The following is a 21229-nucleotide window of genomic DNA, read 5'->3' as shown; positions in this document are numbered from 1 at the left end:
ATTTAGCAGTTACGGTATTTGGTGCCCATATGAAGTAAGCAGCATTCTGCACGTTATACCTTTTGCTTCTTTTTAAAAAATCAGCAAAACATTTGCATTGGATGTAGCCCGATATCAATATAAATGTGTTTTGAGTGAATCAGTTACTAGAGTTTATATATAGACATTTATCTCTTTAACATTTGTTTTGTATAGTTTGCAAAATGATTAAATAATAACAGGTATATCATTGTCACCGAAATACTTCTCCTACAGAAACCTGCTATGTTTACTCTTATTTAAATGGATTTTAATAAAAGGCGGCGATAGCAGATAACCAATATACGACAGATGTGTACGTAAGGGGTTTTAAAAAACACTCACCCGAATCTCTGCCCACTCACTGATCATTTCTCGTTGTTTACACGGTAAATAACTAGAGAATGTAGCCAAACGTACATTGGTGTCTTCCCTTACGTATGTTAGTAGAACTCGTGTGTCAATTTCAACCGTTATAATATACATAGTAATTGAAAGACATAGGTATATAAAGCTAATTTTATTCATCTTTAATTTGGAGAGGTAAGTCACATATTATTCATAGTATTTTATGTTTAAAAAATAACTGTTTACAGTACATGTGTTACTGTGTTGACACAACTTTCATACATTCATATTCATATATTGTGAACTTGCTTGCTATGTTTGTTTTATAATAGGGTACTTTAGAGTGAACAAAGCCATAAGGTCCATAGGTAATAATTACAGTTTTTATGGTTAGTCGAATACACCCTGTATACTTATATGAAAATGCAAACAAATAGAGATATCATGAACGACTTGGGGTGAAATTTTTGGAAGTGTAATTATTTTACATCTGAACCAAAAATAAGCACAATCGATACTGAAAATCGAATGAACGAATTTGCCAAAATTGAACTGCAGGTGTACATCCCATAGTAATTCAACTAGAGAACGTACAATTTCTGACGAAATAGAGCCATTATATACACTGACAAACCTTAAGACGAGTAGACCCTTAAATTATTTGTTTTAATAAAACACTAAAAATGAAGCAGTGTAGGATACTGATTAGACCTGAAATGGTAACGACGACAAACGTAGCTTCTGTACTGCACATAATTTTGGTGACTCAGTTCTTGATTGTAACAATTGAAATATGTACATCCCATAGTAATTCAACTAGAGAACATACAATGTCTGACGAAATAGAGCCGTTATATACACTGACAAACCTTAAGACGAGTAGACCCTTAAATTATTTGTTTTAATAAAACACTAAAAATGAAGCAGTGTAGGATACTGATTAGACCTGAAATGGTAACGAAGACAAACGTAGCTTCTGCACTGCTCATAATTTTGGTAACAATTGAAATATGTACTAATCCTAAGCCGTTAACAATAAAACTCTTGACTGGTAACAATCCTTATATTTTACCAGAGCAGCGGCGTTAGCGGTCAATGTTTCAACGTATTTAGAGATTTATTTACGTTCACATTTCAAGAAGGTATATTGTCGTCCCCTATGCCCTTCTAGTTTATGTTTTCAAACCATTTTTTTTGTCGGGATATCTAAATGGGACTGTTGAACATGCTTAGCCTGTGCGGTTACAATTTTATCAAACTTGCTGGAGTCAGGTAACTAGTCCATGTTACCAACATTTTGTATACACTCTTACAGGTCAGCTTTCTTCAGAATTGTTTTTAAGACTTACTGGGAGTATTTAGATAGTCATCAGGAGAAACCTTGTAGAATTGCAGAATCGCTCATCAATTTTATGACTTGAAAACATGACTGCAACCCTTCAAAATTTTGTTTATGGGCATATTCGTTACCTGGCAATACTACATTTATTATCTGTCGTTTTACTAAAGTTTAAAAACTTCGTGGCCTTTTCACTTATCTGAACTTTATCTTCAAAGTAAACATTAGTGACCAGTAACCGAGATATTCCTATGTATGTTTACAACAAATTCAACACATTTAGCATATTCTTGTGACTTATCATAAATATACTGAGGCCGCAATCACTTTATTTTACAATGGTTAAAATCTAAAGTTAGTAACCACAAACGCGCCATGCGACATCGTCGTGTGGAGAAGATAAACGCCTGAATGGCGGTTTGTGAGACCCTTTCTCCACTCTCGTTACAATACTGCTTCGAGTAACTCTGGTACTCACGCCCTCTTGAATTAACGTAATGGCGCAATCTCTTGGTGTTCAGATGTCAACCTTCATGGCATATCATTGCGTCTTCCACAGCCTGTATTTTCAAAAGTTACATTTTATACCACATGATAAACTCTTGATTTTTAAAATTCCCATTCTGTGGTGCGTTTTCGCGATCATGAAAACATCGTTCTAATGACTGTGTTATCGTCTTGATAAGATATTGTTTCATTCAGAATTGCAAGAGTAAGGTGTATCATCCATTTATAAAAGTGGCGCGCTTTGCAACAAAATGGACAATCTGTTTCAAAGAGGTATTGCAAAGGCCTTCTTCTTATGATTCTGTGTAAGATGACTGACCTTTATAAAATTCATATGCATTCTGTGTGTGAACATTGGTCGATAGCACGTGCAATGTTTACATAACGTGAACTGGTCCGGACAGAATGGTGCCTTTTACTCATTTTATATACCCATTTACACTAAATAGTAAACATTTTTTTTGTATCTAGATACACTTCAAACTCTTTTATTTATTTTTCTAATACTTCAAAAAAGATGTTCTAGAATTTAATTTAAAGAAGGAAAAAAGTTAATGTTGTTAGCTAATTAACCTGCACCGATGTCATCCCTCTCAGTAATATAGCGGCCTAGCGAATATTCACTGCTGATCAGTGTGTAAAATGGACAGTGTCACACTGATCAACAGTGAATATTCGATATGCCGCTACCATCATTGATAGGGATGAGATCGGCGTGGCTTAATGAGCCCCTACTATTAACTTTTCTCCTTCTGCAAATTAAATTCTAGAACATTTTTTTAAGCATTAGAAAAATAAATAAAAGTGTTTGAAGTATATGTTGGTAAAAATATTCCCTATTTAGTGTAAATTGGTATGTAAAATGAGTACAACTAGTAAACGGCACCATTCTGTCCGGGCAAGTAACGTCTTATGTAAACAATGCAAGCACCATTGAGCCAATGATTGGCAACGCGTGATGTCACGCCACATGTTGAAAGCAGTCATCTTTTACAGAGTTATTAGAAGAATTTCGTAATACCTCTGGGAAACAGATTGGGACAGTGTATGGTTCAACCGGGGTTACATACCGAATTGTTGAACTTTTTGAAGGAGACAAATTTGTATTATACATTTTAATTGTATGTAACGAGATTTTTACATTTTTAATATATATATATTCGAAATAAAGTTGTTTTAGGAAAGTGAATGTAGGTTTTGCGAGTACTTTCCGCTTTATTAAGCTTCTTCAGGCAAATTTTACTATATATATAATACAATTTTATTTACTAATATATGTTTTATGTGCATAAATGTATTATTTAGTTTGCCTAGTTCAAACCCAAATAGGTTTGGCACGCTATACCCACATAACCACATGATGTTAGATTTACGTAAAATTTACGTAAAAATGGTCACTCAGTTTACCATCATTTTGCTTATCTTTTTAATGTTAACTTTACGTCATGAAATGACGTTAATCTAACCGACCATTTTAACATAAAACTAACATTAAATAAACATCTTTTTTGGACGCAATCCTAAAGTCAAATTTTGATGAGCAAAGTGATGAAAATATGACAATCAATTAAAACCTTTGATAGATGTGTTATTTGCGGTTGTAAATTTGAAATTCAGTCAACCAGTAACCTAATGTTCTTTAACCATAGGGGGGATCACGTGGCTAAGTGGGTAAGACGCTAGCTCGCTAGCCTGGAGGTCGGGTGTTCAATCCCTGCATTGGCCGAGAAAGTTCATCCAGATTTTCCGGCGTGGTTCTCCCTTGTCAGTGATGCAGGACGGAGGGGCTGACAAGGAAAGCTGTCTAGTCGTTCGGATGGGACTAAAAACCGAGGTCCCGTGTACACACTGGCGTGCACGTAAAAGATCCCTTGGCAGTTGGAATTCGATATAAGAGTAGGCCGTAGTGCCGCTGTCCGGGCAAAATTTCCCTCATAGCACACTGTATGGCGTATGCCCGTCTTCATTAGCCCAGGTTAGGAGCAGAACAGTAGGACGTTAAACTCCATTTCATTTCATTTCATTTCATTTTTAACCATAGGAAAGGCTCGATGGTCAAGTGATCTAACGCATGCACTTTAAATCATAATGTCTGTTATTGATACAAGTGGCTTTAACTGGTTTCGATACCAGACGTAAACGTGGATTTTCTCTGTATCCTCCCTAGCACAAGCAAATCATTGTACTTAAATTGAATAGTATGTTATGTCTATTGGACTTTGATTTCTCTCTCTATTTACCCATAGGGGTTTGGGTGGTCGAATGGTTAACGCATGTGCGTTGCATCATATGGTCTATCATTGAATCAAGTGGCGTGGTTTCGATAATTAGTCCCAAAATGACCTAATGTGAGTCGAGTTGACGTTAAACGCCATTTCTCTCTCTATTTACCAATAACCATTCAGAATTCTAAATGTAATTCCAACCAAATGTAAAATAAAACAGCACAATTTACATAATTACAACAAAATATACTACAAGTATCTATACTTTTTTTAAAAGATAAATATATAATGTAATGGAATACAAAGCAGACATTTAAATTGTAACAGTTTATCCACAGCACTAAGTTGGTGACAATTTAGCCCTTGTCCTGTGTTACACGGATTATTCCGGGGTCGTCACGAGCACTCCATAGACGGCACCCGGAATATTCCGGGATTACTGATTGTATTTATTTCCCGGCACTTAGTTGGTGACAATTTAGCCCTTGTCCTGTGTTACATGGATTATTCCGGGATCGTCACGAGCAATCCATAGACGGCACCCGGAATATTCTGGGATTACCGATTGTATTTATTTCCCGGCGTTTTAATAGAGTTAACTCCCATGTTCTTTAGGTGGCGTTTCACTAAACGAAAGAATTGACGTCTGTTGTCATTCTTGTAGCATTGTTTAAATTTTTTTCGATAATTTTCCGAAGATTTCGTCGACTTATGTGATGATACATGTTCCCAAAAACGAGGCGTTATGTCACGGCTGACTGCCGAGGAAGTGTTGGACGTATTATTTAACGATGAAGATAGTGAACTTTGATATGTATTACATATGAAAGCTTATTGTTTCTGTTAAGATTATTATTATTACCTGTGATTTCGAACCGGAAGTTAAAATCAACTTGACAACTTCTTTAATAGTTGCACGATTTTCATGAAATTAAGTATGTAAGTAGCTCTTACCGATGCGACTTGAAAAATGTCAAAAGATATTTTCTAAAGTATCTCCCCTTGAGGAAATTAGGGATCAAAGTTTTCAAAAAAAGGTCAGATTGCCTTGAATTTTTTTTTCTGCACTAGCTACGACACTACTGATTCGTACACAAAAAATGGAGTTTGTAGCCCAAACCGGAAGTGTCACCATCTTGAAATGTGAAATATCGCTAAGGCTTTTTTGATATTTTACTTACAGACAAGGGAATTATACTTTCCAAGTCCTTGAAGGAAAGCCCATAAAATGTAAGAAGGAGAATTTTGATTTAGGTCAACTGATGGACGAATTTTGAATTGAAAATGAAAAATAGTGAAAAATGGGCTTGAAAACATACACAATTGGTCGTGGCTTAGAGAATCTGTCCCCTATTACCGAAATTAATACATTTCAGGATAGCCTGGATCATGGTCGAATGTTTGGTATTTGAATATTTTAAAAATTCGAATTTCGCCTTTGATGTTTTCCGTGCCGACAAGGATGTTTTCGAGTTTAGCTGGTTTTGATTTCGCGCATGCGCTACGCTGGAACCAAAGGTACCATGAGTGCCAAATTTCAGGATAGCCTGGATCATGGTCGAATTTTGGGTATTTGAATATTTTAAAAATTCGAATTCCGCCTTTGATGTTTTCCGTGCCGACAAGGTTGTTTTCGAGTTTAGCTGGTTTTGATTTCGCGCACGCGCTACGCTGGAACCAAAGGTACCATGAATACCAAATTCCGGCGAGGAACTTTTCACGTTAGTAACTAGGTACCCTGAAAATTTCAAGGTGATACCTGCATTCGTTCAAGTCGTTTGTTTTTGGCACGGCTCCAGGTCAACTGCCGTTCGTCTTTTTTTTCTAAGTCAATTTACGGCTTCTATAAGGGGAAAAAAGTAGAAATTCGCCGCGACACCGGCACCGATTGTCCGAAAATCATGAAATTTGGACACAATACGCACATTACCAACGTATCTCTCGTAGCTGAGAGAAAAAAGATTTTTTAGCCGAGAGAATATCTTCCGTCAAAGTGGTTGTTGATTCATAGATTCTAATAACCCCTTTTGCAGTTTATATGAAAGCTTTGATATCTGCTATGCAGATCTAGTTATTAGGCTTTCAGACTTTCATCTGAAAGCCTATTGAGATTACTAAAATTATTATTATTATTAGGCTTTCAGACTTTTGTCTGAAAGCCTATTGTGATTACTAAAATTATTATTAGGGTTTCACACTGCGTAGCTTGTGTGAAACACTATTGTTTTTGTTAAAATTATTATTCTTATTATTATTATTCTTCTTTTGTTTTGAGTAGATCTCAGCAACTGATTGTCGGATCGTTACGATTTCTTCGGTTTTATCAGAAAAGTGGGTGTGACTTAGAGGATAAAGCTATTTTGAACGTTCTGCGACAATGCGAAATGTCCGAAATCACCGAAGCTATCGTTTTTAGAAATATTGCAGTAATTTTAACAATAATCATTGGATTTTAACTTTCGATGCATTTTGGCATAGCCGGAGACGGGGCACATAGCTACGCTACTTTTGATTTTTGATTTTCGGCAAATCTTCGCAGATATTAGGCGCTAAATTTAGAAAATTTAAATTTTTACAAAAAACTTTTTTATTTATGAATATTTTTTAGTCGTGTTTTACACAAATATAACGAGTCCTCTGACCATTTTTCGAAAGCAAATATTATTTTTTTCAAATCTGGTATAACTGAAATTGTTCTTTCTTGAAAGGCGCACAAAATGTTGGGACCAGTTTTTTTAATTTCGATTCCGTTTTCGGGCTATTTCGATTAAAAGGTGAAAAAAGGTGTAAAATTAAGCTATTTACAACCCATCCAGCGTTTTCATATTTTAAAATATTACTTCGTAACTTTCATAAACTCGTAGCAATAATCTATACGGAGAGAATGTATGTGAAAATTAATTTGTAATATGCGCAGTTGCCGGGAAATGGGCAATTTTGCATGAGTCACGTTTTACGCTAGTTTGCCTGTAAAAGAGTCAATTATTATTCGATTTTCATAAAAGTGACACCATTTGATGTGTAATGTCAATTTTAACTAGGTCAAACCAATTTAACATTTTCAATATCACCGGAAATGACGTAATTTGGGCAAAAATTGTATTTATAGCCTTCGAAACCAGTAATTTATTCAAATGAGTCATATTTGTTATTTGTTTAAAATTTTGATATTTGATTCAAATCAACTAATACAATGAACCCTTACGATCATATAGATATCACAAAATGGTTTCTAACTTGTTCAGTTGCGGAGAAATAGGCAATTTTCAACAGGTCACTTTTTAAGGTTTTTTGTCAATAAAAGTGTCAATTATTATTCGATTTTCATGAAATTTTCACTGTGTGATACATAATGCCATTTACGATTTCATACAAGTAATTTAAGATTTTCATTATCACCGGAAGTAACGTCATTTTGGCAAAAACTGTATTTTTAGCCTTCAAAACAGATATTTTATTCAAATGAATCAGATTTGTAATGTTTTTAAAATTATGATATTTGATTCCAATCAACAAATAGAATGAACTCATTCGATCATACAGATACCTCAAAATGGTTTCTAACTTGTACGGTTGCAGAGAAATAGGCGATTTTCTACAAGTCATTTTTCAAGGTTTTTGGTCTATAAAGGTGGCAATTATTATAGGATTTACATAAAATTTTCACCATGTGATGATGCTATTTCTGATTTCATAAACCAATTTATCATTTTCATTATCACCTGAAGTAATGTAATTTTGACAGGATCACTGACATGTAGCAAATGAATTGATTGCTGGATTGGGTTGTTTCTGCGTCCATTTTATTTCATGTGTGCAATGCTTATGTGGAAACCTGTTTAACGGTTTCATTGGTACCGGAAGTGACATAAGTTCAAGGGTAACGTGGCACCGGTGAAACCCGTCATTACTGCTTCGCAGTTCTAGTTCTTATTATTATTATTCTTCTTTTGTTTTGAGTAGATCTCAGCAACTGATTGTCGGATCGTTACGATTTCTTCGGTTTTATCGGAAAAGTGGGTGTGACTTAGAGGATAAAGCTATTTTGAACGTTCTGCGACAATGCGAAATGTCCGAAATCACCGAAGCTATCGTTTTTAGAAATATTGCAGTAATTTTAACAATAATCATTGGATTTTAACTTTCGATGCATTTTGGCATAGCCGGAGACGGGGCACATAGCTACGCTACTTTTGATTTTCGGCAAATCTTCGCAGATATTAGGCGCTAAATTTAGGAAATTTAAATTTTTACAAAAAACTTTTTTATTTATGAATATTTTTTAGTCGTGTTTTACACAAATATAACGAGTCCTCTGACTTGGGCAAAAATGTGAAATTTTTTTGTCTCGGTAATTTTCCTTGGCCCCCATTGGCTAATTCAGTTTTTCAGTCCTAAATTAATTATTTATTGTTCGATTTGTATAAAACAAAGTTCATATGCTCCGTTGTCTCAATTGTCATTTTTTTTTTGTTACCAATAGTGTTATCTGTCGGCACCGGAAGTGGCGTAAATTGACAAAAAACTACAATTTTGACAGTTAGGTACCATTTTTCGAAAGCAAATATTATTTTTTTCAAATCTGGTATAACTGAAATTGTTCTTTCTTGAAAGGCGCACAAAATGTTGGGACCAGTTTGTTTAATTTCGATTCCGTTTTCGGGCTATTTCGATTAAAAGGTGTAAAAAGGTGTAAAATTAAGCTATTTACAACCCATCCAGCGTTTTCATATTTTAAAATATTACTTCGTAACTTTCATAAACTCGTAGCAATAATCTATACGGAGAGAATGTATTTGAAAATTAATTTGTAATATGCGCAGTTGCCGAGAAATGGGCAATTATGCATGAGTCACTTTTTACGTTAGTTTGCCTGTAAAAGAGTCAATTATTATTCGATTTTCATAAAAGTGACACCATTTGATGTGTAATGTCAATTTTAACTAGGTCAAACCAATTTAACATTTTCAATATCACCGGAAATGACGTAATTTGGGCAAAAATTGTATTTATAGCCTTCGAAACCTGTAATTTATTCAAATGAGTCATATTTGTTATTTGTTTAAAATTTTGATATTTGATTCAAATCAACTAATACAATGAACCCTTACGATCATATAGATATCACAAAATGGTTTCTAACTTGTTCAGTTGCGGAGAAATAGGCAATTTTCAACAGGTCACTTTTTAAGGTTTTTTGTCAATAAAAGTGTCAATTATTATTCGAAAAAGTATTTTTGGAACTTCTGCGCAGACCGGAAGTGGCCGAATTTTGAACGGTAGCAATAAATCAAAAATCGGCCGTGGTTTCGCCAATTCTTTACCTATTTTAAAATATTTTTGGAAACCCAGAATCTTTTCCGAGACAATGGCTATCTCGCATTTTTCAATTTCGAACATTCATCTATGACTTTGTCTGAAAGCCTATTGAGATTATTAACATTATTATTAGGCTTTCAGACTTTTTCTGAAAGACTATTGTTTTTACTAAAATTATTACTATTATTATAATTTTTTTTTTTCCGCGGGAGCATATTTCTCCATGATCGAAAACAGATATCGATCTGGAACCAAAGTTTCTATCAGGAAACCATGTGGTGGCTACTTGATAAAAAAATTTTGAAACTTCTGCGCATACCGGAAGTAACCGAATTTTGTACTTTTTTCCGGAATTGACAATAGGCGGTGGTTTCGTCAATTCTTTACCTATTTTCAAACAAATGACATTTTCGGGAACCCCGAATCTTTTCAGAGATAATGGCTATCTCACATTTTTCAATTTCGAACACTCATCTATGGATTTTGTCGTTCGAATTTTGAAAATACGTTGTTTACGAGACAATTTTTGTTATTCTGCAAAATTTTCAAATTTGACCTACATTTTTGGATACCTGAAGTCTATTCGATTCCAAAAATATAAGTTTCATTCAGAGTTATTGCCCTTTATTTTTCGATTTTTTTCGAATTTTCTGCCCATTTTATAACCCTTATATTTTTTTGAAAGCCTCAATTGATGTTTCTGAAACTACTGGAACATAAAGCTATATAGTCAGACCGGTTGGTAAAGCAATTTCAACAACGATCCGGAAACCGGAAGTAGTCGAAATAATGATAGATATTTCGAAAAAAACGCAAAAAATGGGTGTTTTGGGGAAAAACTCGATTTCTCCGACCAATATCAATGGATTAAACGAATTAAGCATTCGTTGAGTGGCCCGAGGAATGGACTGTCGTATGATGCCCAATTTCTACGGATACTATGACCAAGCAGCAAAATATGACATGCTGAAAATCAAGTATTTTCTGATTTGGAGCGTTTTTGGACGCCTTTATCTCGAAAACTTTAATTTAACATTTTTTTAAAACTTTCTCTATCGAGAGTCCATTCGATAGTCTTGTGCATGAAAACATCCACTAAGACTTTGAAATGTCTGGAATAGGATAAAAAAAAAGTGACTGAAAATCGAAAAAAGTCGAAAATTCGTGAAATTTTGGAAAATGCTATATTTTTTTATTATTTAATCAGATTTTTACGAAAAGGTTACACATTCAGATAGCTGACCTAATTACGATTCTAACGATGTATAATATGTATTGATATTAATGTATTGATATGTATGTATTAATTTTCGATATTTTGACATTTTTGAATTTTTGGTACTTTTAAACATAGGATTTCTCAGGGCCATTTTATCTGATCAGATAATGTAATATATCATTACAGAGCCCTGTGGCTACCGTATTGCCCAAATTGGTTATTAAAACTATCCCGACAATATTCTCCATACCGGACGTATTCAAAAAATGAAGAAAAAGGTTTAAAAAAATTAGCGCTCGTGCGAAGAACTTGATTCCTCCATCAGATCTTAGCGGACCAAAAGAACTAAAGTGTCGCTGGATAGCCCCATTAATGGATTATCATATGACATCTGAATGATACGATTTAGATGGCTAGAAAATAAATTATGGTACGCCGAAAATCTAGTATTTTCCGTTTTGGAGCATTTTGAGACGCCATTTTCTCGAAAACGAAAACTATGATTTTTCTTAAACTTTTTTTACTCAGAGTCCTATCGGTGGAGTTTGGCGTGAGTCCAAAAATAAAAGCATTGAAATAATATAAGTGGTCCAAAAAGAACCTCAATCTTGGAAAAAAGTTGAAAAATCCATAAATTACTGAAAATGATCTTCTAATTTTCTTTCTTTGGAAAACAGCTGAATGGATTATTCTGAAACTTCTTGTACAGAAGGTAAAGTAACCAAACAACTTGTTAAAGCTATCCCGACAATGATCCAGAAACCGGAAGTAGTCGAAAACATTTCCGATATTTTGAGAAAAAAACCCGTAAAAAGTAAAAAAAATGGCGATCTTGCGAAAAAAGTGATTACTACGCCAGATTCCACCGAATCAAAACAACTAAAGTGTCATTGGATAGTTCGAACAATGGACGATCTTATGACATCTAAATGGTAAAAATTCGCGGGTTAGGCAATATATAATGGAACGCTGAAAATCTATTATTTTCTTTTTTTGAGCCTATTCAGACGCTTTTTTTTTCGAAAACTTCCTTTCTTAAACTTATGTTACTTAGAGTCCTAACGGTGGGCTATGGTGTGAATCCAAATTTAAAAGCCTCAATATAGTGTAAATGGTCGAAAAGGGCCACAATCTTTGAAAAAAAGTTGAAAAATCGTTATATCTGTAAATCTGCTTCTAATGGGATAAGGGAGGTAAAACTGTCCAATGGATCTTTCTGAAACTTCTGGTACAAGAAGTTAAGTTCCATACCACTTGATAAATCTATCCCGATAATGATCCGTAAACATCGGGATTTCACCGTTGGGTGTGACCGGATCAAAACATCTAAAGTATCGTTTGGTAGCTCGATAAATGGGCTATTCTATGAAACACTTCCTGTCTGATTCCTGAAAGCCGGTTCAGTGCTGCTTGCAGGTCTAGTTATTATTATTATTATTATTATTTACCGCGGGAGCCTTTTTCTCCATGATCAAAAACAGATATCGACCTGGGGTTAAATTTTCTCTTTGGAAACCTTGTGGTGGTTACTCGAAAAAGTATTTTTGGAACTTCTGCGCAAACCGGAAGTGGCCGAATTTTGAACGGTAGCAATAAATCAAAAATCGGCCGTGGTTTCGACAATTCTTTACCTATTTTAAAACAATTCACATTTTTGGAAACCCTGAATCTTTTCCAAGACAATGACTATCTCACATTTTTCAATTTCGAACATTCATCTATGGCTTTTGTCGTTCGAAATTTGAAAATACGTTGTTTAGGAGACAATTTTTGTAATTTTTCAAATTTTCAAATTTGACCTACATTTTTGGATACCTGAAGGCAATCCGATTCCAGGAATATAACTTTCATTCAGAGTTATCACACTTTATTTTTTTAATTTTTTCGAATTTTCTGCCCATTTTGTGTGCCCGAGTTTCTTTTTACGGTCGAATTGACGTTTCTGAAACTTATGGAACATGAAGTTATAGTCCAAAACCAACTGATAAAACTATTTCGACAAGAATCCTTAAACCGGAAGTGGTCGAAAAAATGTCCGATATTTTGAAGAAAACGCAAAAAAATGGGTGCTTTTGGGAAAAACATGACTTCTTCACCCGATATCAACGGATTAAAAAAATTAAGGTATCGTTGGGTGGCCCGGGGATTCGACTGTCATATGATACCCATTTCACGCGTATCCTATGAGAGGGTAGCAAAATATGACATTCTGAAAATCAGGTATTTTCTGATTTGGAGCGTTTTTGGACGCCTGTATCTCGAAAACTGCTCCAAGGATTTTTTTTAAACTTTCCCTATCGAGAGTCCCTCTGGTGGTCTTGTGCATGAATCCTTCCAATAAGACATTAAAATTTCTGGAATAGGTAACATAACGTACTGAAAATCGAAAAAAGTTGAAAAATCGTGAAATTTTGGAAAATGCTCTATTACTTTATTATTTAAAAAAATTTTTACAAAAAAGTTACATATTCAGATAGCTGACGTAATTACGGTTCTAATGATGTATAATATTTATTGAAATATTTAAATTTAATTTTCGATATATTGACATTTTTGCATTTTTGGCACTATTTAACATAGGATTTCCCAGAGGCATTTTATCTGATCAGACAATGTAATATATCATTACATAGCCCTGTGGCTATTTGATAAGCCAATCCGGTTATTAAAACTATCCCGACAATAATCTCCATACCGGAAGTATGCAAAAAATGAAGAAAAAAGGTTTAAAAAAATAGCGCACTTGCGAAAAACTTGATTTCTCCATCAGATGTTAGCAGACCAAAAGAACTAAAGTATCGCTGGATAGCCCCATTAATGGACTATCATATGACATCTGAATGATACGATTTAGATGGCTAGAAAATAAATTATGGTACACCAAAAACCTAGTGTTTTCCGTTTTGGAGCATTTTGAGACGCCATTTTCTCGAGAACGAATACCACGATTTTTCTTAAACTTCTTTTACTTAGAGTCCTATCGGTGGACTATGGCGACAGTCCAAAAATTAAAGCATTTAAATAATATAAGTGGTCCAAAAAGAGCCTCAATCTTGGAAAAAAGTTGAAAAATCCTTAAATTACTGAAAATGCTCTTCTATTTTTCTTTCTTTGGAGAACAGCTGAATGGATTTTTCTGAAACTTCTTGTACTGAAGGTTAGGTAACCAAACAACTTGTTAAAACTATCCCGACAATGATCCAAAAACCGGAAGTAGTCGAAAAAATATCCGATATTTTGAGAAATAAAAACCCATAAAAAGTGAAAAAAAATGGTGATCTTGCGAAAAAAGTTATTACTACGTAAGATTTCACCGAATCAAAACAACTAAAGTTTCATTGGAGAGCCCGAACAATGGACAATCGTATGAAATCTAAATGGTAAAAATTCGCGGGTTAGGCAATATATAATAAAACGCTGAAAATCTATTATTTTCCTTTTTGGACCCTATTCAGACGCTTTTATCTCGAAAACTTCTTTTATTTCTTTTCTTATACTTCTGTTACTTAGAGTCCTAACGGTGGTCTATGGTGTGATTCCAAATATAAAAGCCTCAATATAGTATAAATGGTCCAAAAGGGCCACAGTCTTTGAAAAAGTCGAAAAATCGTTATATCTGTAAATCTGCTTCTAATGTGATAAGGGAGGTAAAACTGTCCAATGGATCTTTCTGAAACTTCTGGTACAGGAAGTTAAGTTCCCATATCACTTGTTAAATCTATCCCGATAATGATCCGTAAACAGTAGGTAGTCAAAAAATTATTCGATATTTTTTTTTTTTAAAAAAGACAGTAAAAAATCGGTGCTCTTGCAACAATCGGGATTTCACCGTTGGGTGTGACCGGATCAAAACATCTAAAGTATCGTTTGGTAGCTCGATAAATGGGCTATTGTATGAAACACTTCCTGCCTGATTCCTGAAAGCCGGTTCAGTGCTGCTTGCAGGTCTAGTTATTAGGGTTTCATACTGCGTAGCTTGTGTGAAACACTATTGTTTTTGTTAAGATTATTATTCTTCTTATTATTAGGGTTTCACACTGCGTAGCTTGTGTGAAACACTATTGTTTTTGTTAAAATTATTAGGGTTTCACACTGCGTAGCTTGTGTGAAACACTATTGTTTTTGTTAAAATTATTATTCTTATTATTAGTATTCTTCTTTTGTTTTGAGTAGATCTCAGCAACTGATTGTCGGATCGTTACGATTTCTTCGGTTTTATCGGAAAAGTGGGTGTGACTTAGAGGATAAAGCTATTTTGAACGTTCTGCGACAATGCGAAATGTCCGAAATCACCGAAGCTATCGTTTTTAGAAATTTTGCAGTAATTTTAACAATAATCATTGGATTTTAACTTTCGATGCATTTTGGCATAGCCGGAGACGGGGCACATAGCTAAGCTACTTTTGATTTTTGATTTTCGGCAAATCTTCGCAGATATTAGGCGCTAAATTTAGAAAATTTAAATTTTTACAAAAAACTTTTTTATTTATGAATATTTTTTAGTCGTGTTTTACACAAATATAACGAGTCCTCTGACTCGGTAATAGAATGAACTCATTCGATCATACAGATACCTCAAAATGGTTTCTAACTTGTACGGTTGCAGAGAAATAGGCGATTTTGTACAAGTCATTTTTCAAGGTTTTTGGTCTATAAAGGTGACAATTATTATAGGATTTACATAAAATTTTCACCATGTGATGATGCTATTTCTGATTTCATAAACCAATTTAACATTTTCATTATCACTGGAAGTAATGTAATTTTGACAGGATCACTGACATGTAGCAAATGAATTGATTGCTGGATTTGGTTGTTTCTGCGTCCATTTTATTTCATGTGTGCAATGCTTATGTGGAAACCTGTTCAACGGTTTCATTGGTACCGGAAGTGACATAAGTTCAAGGGTAACGTGGCACCGGTGAAACCCGTCATTACTGCTTCGCAGTTCTAGTTAAGCTTTCATATTACATATGAAAGCTTATTGTTTCTGTTAAGATTATTATTGTTATTTTTTTTTTGTGTTTTGTCCACAAATCGGATTTCTCAGAATCTAACCATAGGATCGTTCTGAAACTTTTACCTATCCCCCCAAAAATGGGTGGTGGCTGTTGATTAAATATATTTTCAAAACGTTTTACGAATCCGAAATCACCGAATTTTACAAAGGAATGCATTTGACCTACAATGCTGTAACTTTGTGACTATTTGACCTATTTTACTAATTCTTTTTTCTTTGAGTATCTTGAAACATTTACTTCAAATCTGCAATTTCGGATTTTGGCATTTCGAAAATTCGTCGCTGTCATTTCGAACCGGAAGTTATTACCAATTTGACAACTTCTTTAATAGTTGTGCGATTTTCGTGAAATTTAGAATGTTAGTAGATCTTGCCAATGCGACTTCAATGATGTCCTTGGAAATTTTCTAAATTATCTCCCCTTGGTGAAATTAAGGATCAAAGTTTTCAAAAAAATCGTCGAAATATAGGTCAGAATGACCTAAAAAAAAATTCGATACTAGACAAGTAATTACTGATTCGTACACAAAATATGGAGTTTGTCGATCGAACCGGAAGTGCCACCATCTTTAAACGTGAAAAATCAAAAAGGCTTTTTTGCTATTTTACTTACAGACTCGGGCGTCATATTTTCGGAATCCTGGAAGGAATGCCTAAAAATCTATCGGATCAGAATTTTGATTTCGGTCACGTGATGGTCACCATTTTGAATTGAAAATGAAAAATAGAAGCAATTTGAAGGGCCGGGACTTTGGAACACAAGAACTCTCCTTCTAATTAAGCTAGAATGTTCAAACTTGGTGTAGGCGTTCACTAGGTCAATGTCATGATTGAGTTCAAAGATGAGCATTTTTTGCCTAGGGTAAGCAGAGATAAGCAAGCTGATTTGTTGATTCTTTAGGGCACGATGACATTGGTTATAATGAATGGAGGGCGATGAAACTCTTGACAATCGAGAGGCTAATAGCTGGCCTGTTGTGTGAAATCATTGTATCATTTTTTGAAAATGTCCGGGGTAGCCGAAAAAAGGAGATCGAAATCCAAAAAGTCGTATTTTTACGATTTGGGGCATTTTTAGAGGTCGTGTAAAGTAAAATAAAGCATGCATATACATATATTATTGATATTAAATATATCATATAAAAAACTAAACAATGAATCAGCTGTCATTGACCTGAAAAGAAAGAAAGAAAAAAAGAGTATCTGGTCTTACAGCTAATCTGGGATTATTTCGTCTGAGACAAGGAACAGTGGAGTGGGGGGGGGGGGAATGGTGGCAAAAAAAAAATAACTTAAATAGAATGAAAGATATAATTAAAATAAATTGGATAGAGTCAGGTAAGAATAGTAGTAGGCATAAGGTTCAAATAAAGCATAGTATATTTATAAATACATTTTATAATTCTTTATTTCAAATCCATTAAGGGTGATATAAATTTATTCGTCCGGGATTTATTTGACTCGCGCTGTTATAAAGCGTAGGGAAATAACTGGTGATTGGTCACCATGGGCCAATCAGGAGCTCGTATTGTGAACTGCTGACCCGACCTTGAAAGTTGTAAACAACAACACACATGTGTAATGGCTGCGCCCATGAAAGAACGTGAATCGACTGATATTTCATCAAATTTACGCTGTATTATTCATTACCAAGGATTTAGAAAGGAACGAGAACAATTATTTACAAAATCTCGCTGGGATAAATTCCGTGAATGTGCCCATGAATGGCTAAAACTTGATGGGCGAGCGAAATGGATAGCTGAACAGGCGACTTCGGGTGATATAATCAAACAAGGAATTTATCGACGCGCCAAAAGATACTGGATTTCACCCAACATGCTACAGGCCTTTTACAGACAAATTCCGAATTGGGTCTGCCCGTAATCGTATAGATAAAGAAAAATTAAAATCCCCGGCTACAATCCAACCAGGGAATAGCGGGAGTGTAGACGATCTGGGACCTAGCTCTCCAAACAAATTACGCTCCTGAAGCAAAAAGAAAGAGTAAATCGGTGCTGCCTGTTGTGTGTATTATATGTAAAAAACGTGACAGATTTGTCACTGTTGGAGAAAATAGGAAGAAGGATGTATTAACACAGACTCAGACCCAAACAGGCTCAGGTAGGCCTAATGTTAATATTATGTTACTTACTAAATTTATAATTATTACTAATAAATATTAAATATATTCATCCTACAGTTTTTAATTATTGTGTTGTTGTTTTTGTTGTAAATGGAATCAGAAGTGCTACTGCAATCACTGTAAAATTGTTATGAAGCTAGCCAGTAAAGCCCTTTACCCCATTTGTTGATTTGGCACAGTCATTGGTTAAAGTGTTGCACATTTGCTTGCACAAGGGATGAAACATAGAGAAGTTAACTTGTTTTTTATTTTCTTGGCCCACTTGTAGGTGCCTTGCTAAGACGATCTGTCTCTAGACCATTTCCGCTCACACAAAGGATCTGAACTAAACCGCATGCCAGCCAGTTGACCAGCCAGGTACATGTACATGTAGGCCTCAAAGTGACATTCCCTCCCCCACCCTTGAGCACAAACAACATTCAACGCTATATGGTGTATAATTTGTTTGCAAATTTGTTTGTAGGCCAACTGTTGAAAGCTGCTGAATTGAAAGAGGATGAAGATATTTTAAGGCATATCAGAGGGCAAGATTGTGTGGCCATTGAGGTCAGATATCACCAAAAATGTTATAGGCAATATACATGTACTGAATTTCTTAGACAGTTATCAGAAAGGTAAATATTTGTGATGTTTTTTTTATTTGTATTCTCCGCCTTCTTGCCACTGGTATTATTCAAATAAAACTGAACCATGGGTGAGTCCTGAAATTACTATGTTTTTGTCCAGTGGACGTTAAACCGCAATTTTCCTCTCTATCTCTCCTTGTACTGCTAATGCCTTCCTGTCTTCATTAGCTGGTTTCTGCATGAAAATAAGATGTTAACCCCTGTGTAAGTGTCTTTTTCCTCTGTTGTACGAAATTAATGAGAGTAAACCAAGCTCCAGAATTTTGTTTTAATTGTGTACATGTATATGTTTATTTATATTTTTCAGCAAAGATGACTAGCACTCCGTCGAATATTAAACCACATACAATATATTCTGTGAAGATGTCATAAGAGAAAGAATCATAAATGGCCAGCAAAGTTGTCTTGTACAGAGAGAGAGAAATGGGGTTTAACGTCCACTCAACACAAACTAGGTCATTTTGGGACTAACATACGGTTTCAATTTTATTTCAATAATTCGCTTGCACGTATGGGTCTTTAGCAGTGAGAGGAAACCGGAGTGCCCGGAGGAAACCCACGAGGTTGAGAAGACGCCTCTATCTCCATGCCACATACGCTCACACCTGGGATCAAAGCCACAGCCACAAGCCAGAGGTGACCGACCAGCTAGAGGTCGAAGCGCGGCACTCTAGGCCATCCCAACCCCCCTTTCTTGTACAGACCTGTGCATGTGTAGTCAATGTGAAAATGAAAAAAAAACTGTTAAAGAGACCGAATTTGATGTTAATACATTTAGTGACAGTGATGATGATAATGAAGATTAACTTTGATGACATTTGATGTGCAGAGTAACTGTTTAATTTTGATTTTCAATGATTGTTTCACTTTAATAAATAATTTCACAACTGTTCATCCTGTTTTCTAACCTTTCCCTTCATTCCAGCCCAGATACACAATTATTTTTTTGTCCCCCGCCTTTCGAAGAAAGCAGGGGACTATTAAAATGGGTTCGTCCGTCTGTCTGTCCGTCCGTCCGTCCGTCTGTCTGTCCGTCACACTTTTTGGGACACAATAACTCTCTTCCTAATTGAGCTAGAATGTTCAAACTTGGTGTATGTGTTTATTAGGTCAATGCCTTGATGGAGTTCGAAGATGAGCATTTTCCGCTTAGGGTAAGCAGAGATAAGCAATTTGATTGGTTGATGCTTTGGGACACGATAACTCTCTTCCTAATTTGGCTAGAATGTTCAAACTTGGTGTATGTGTTGATTAGGTCAATGCCTTGATGGAGTTCGACGATGAGCATTTTCCGCTTAGGGTAAGCAGAGATAAGCAATTTGATTGGTTGATGCTTTGGGACACGATAACTTTTAATTGAGCTAGAATGTTCAAACTTGGTGTATGTGTTTATTAGGTCAATGCCTTGATGGAGTTCGAAGATGAGCATTTTCCGCTTAGGGTAAGCAGAGATAAGCAATTTGATTGGTTGATACTTTGGGGCACGATAACTCTCTTCCTAATTGAGCTAGAATGTTCAAACTTGGTGTATGTGTTGATTAGGTCAATGCCTTGATGGAGTTCGAAGATGAGCATTTTCCGCTTAGGGTAAGCAGAGATAAGCAATTTGATTGGTTGATGCTTTGGGACACGATAACTCTCTTCCTAATTGGGCTAGAATGTTCAAACTTGGTGTATGTGTTGATTAGGTCAATGCCTTGATGGAGTTCGACGATGAGCATTTTCCGCTTAGGGTAAGCAGAGATAAGCAATTTGATTGGTTGATGCTTTGGGACACGATAACTTTTAATTGAGCTAGAATGATCAAACTTGGTGTATGTGTTTATTAGGTCAATGCCTTGATGGAGTTCGAAGATGAGCATTTTCCGCTTAGGGTAAGCAGAGATAAGCAATTTGATTGGTTGATACTTTGGGGCACGATAACTCTCTTCCTAATTGAGCTAGAATGTTCAAACTTGGTGTATGTGTTGATTAGGTCAATGCCTTGATGGAGTTCGAAGATGAGCATTTTCCGCTTAGGATAAGCAGAGATAAGCAATTTGATTGGTTGAACTGTTTGATTGTTCAATACTTTGTAAAAGATAATTTGTGATAAATTTATATGTGTCCTCTAATTATTTTCCTATTTCGGCGGGGGACATCAGCCTCACTGTTGGCTTGTTTAACTTATATCTACATGTATGTTTGTAATTTGACCATTAATCATATCCGAAATAGTAGTTCACAGCTACATGTACAGTTGTAAAAATACTGTAGTGGCTAATTGAAAGGGAACATGTATGTGGGTTTAGAATGTTTATCTTAGTGGAAAAAAATCATGTGGTTCAATGCTTATAAAGTGCTACTGATCTCCATTATTTCAAAAGCATATCACTCAACTACTGTCAAACATATCCCCTGGCTAGAATATGCTACAAATCGGCTCTAGCATGTTCCATACAAGCGATAATTTCTGAGCAAACATC

General features: G+C 35.2%; 2 long non-coding RNA genes across 2 annotated transcripts in view; both read left to right on the top strand.

Annotated features, from left to right (window-relative positions):
* The first annotated feature begins 452 nt into the window (after nucleotides 1-452).
* Nucleotides 453-21229, top strand: part of LOC126828448 (uncharacterized) — a 121228-nt gene continuing 100451 nt past the window's right edge. Inside the window, exon 1 of the long non-coding RNA XR_007683077.1 lies at nucleotides 453-561. This is a non-coding gene — a long non-coding RNA (uncharacterized LOC126828448). The remainder of the gene's footprint in view (nucleotides 562-21229) is intronic.
* Nucleotides 17287-19656, top strand: LOC126828426 (uncharacterized). The gene is made up of 3 exons (XR_007683046.2): nucleotides 17287-18116; nucleotides 18602-18752; nucleotides 19072-19656. It is a non-coding gene; the product is annotated as an uncharacterized LOC126828426 (long non-coding RNA).

Source organism: Patella vulgata, chromosome 7, assembly GCF_932274485.2.
Source record: "Patella vulgata chromosome 7, xgPatVulg1.2, whole genome shotgun sequence".
Classification (NCBI taxonomy): Eukaryota; Metazoa; Mollusca; class Gastropoda; family Patellidae; genus Patella; species Patella vulgata.
This window is presented reverse-complemented; position numbering and strand designations above follow the sequence as displayed.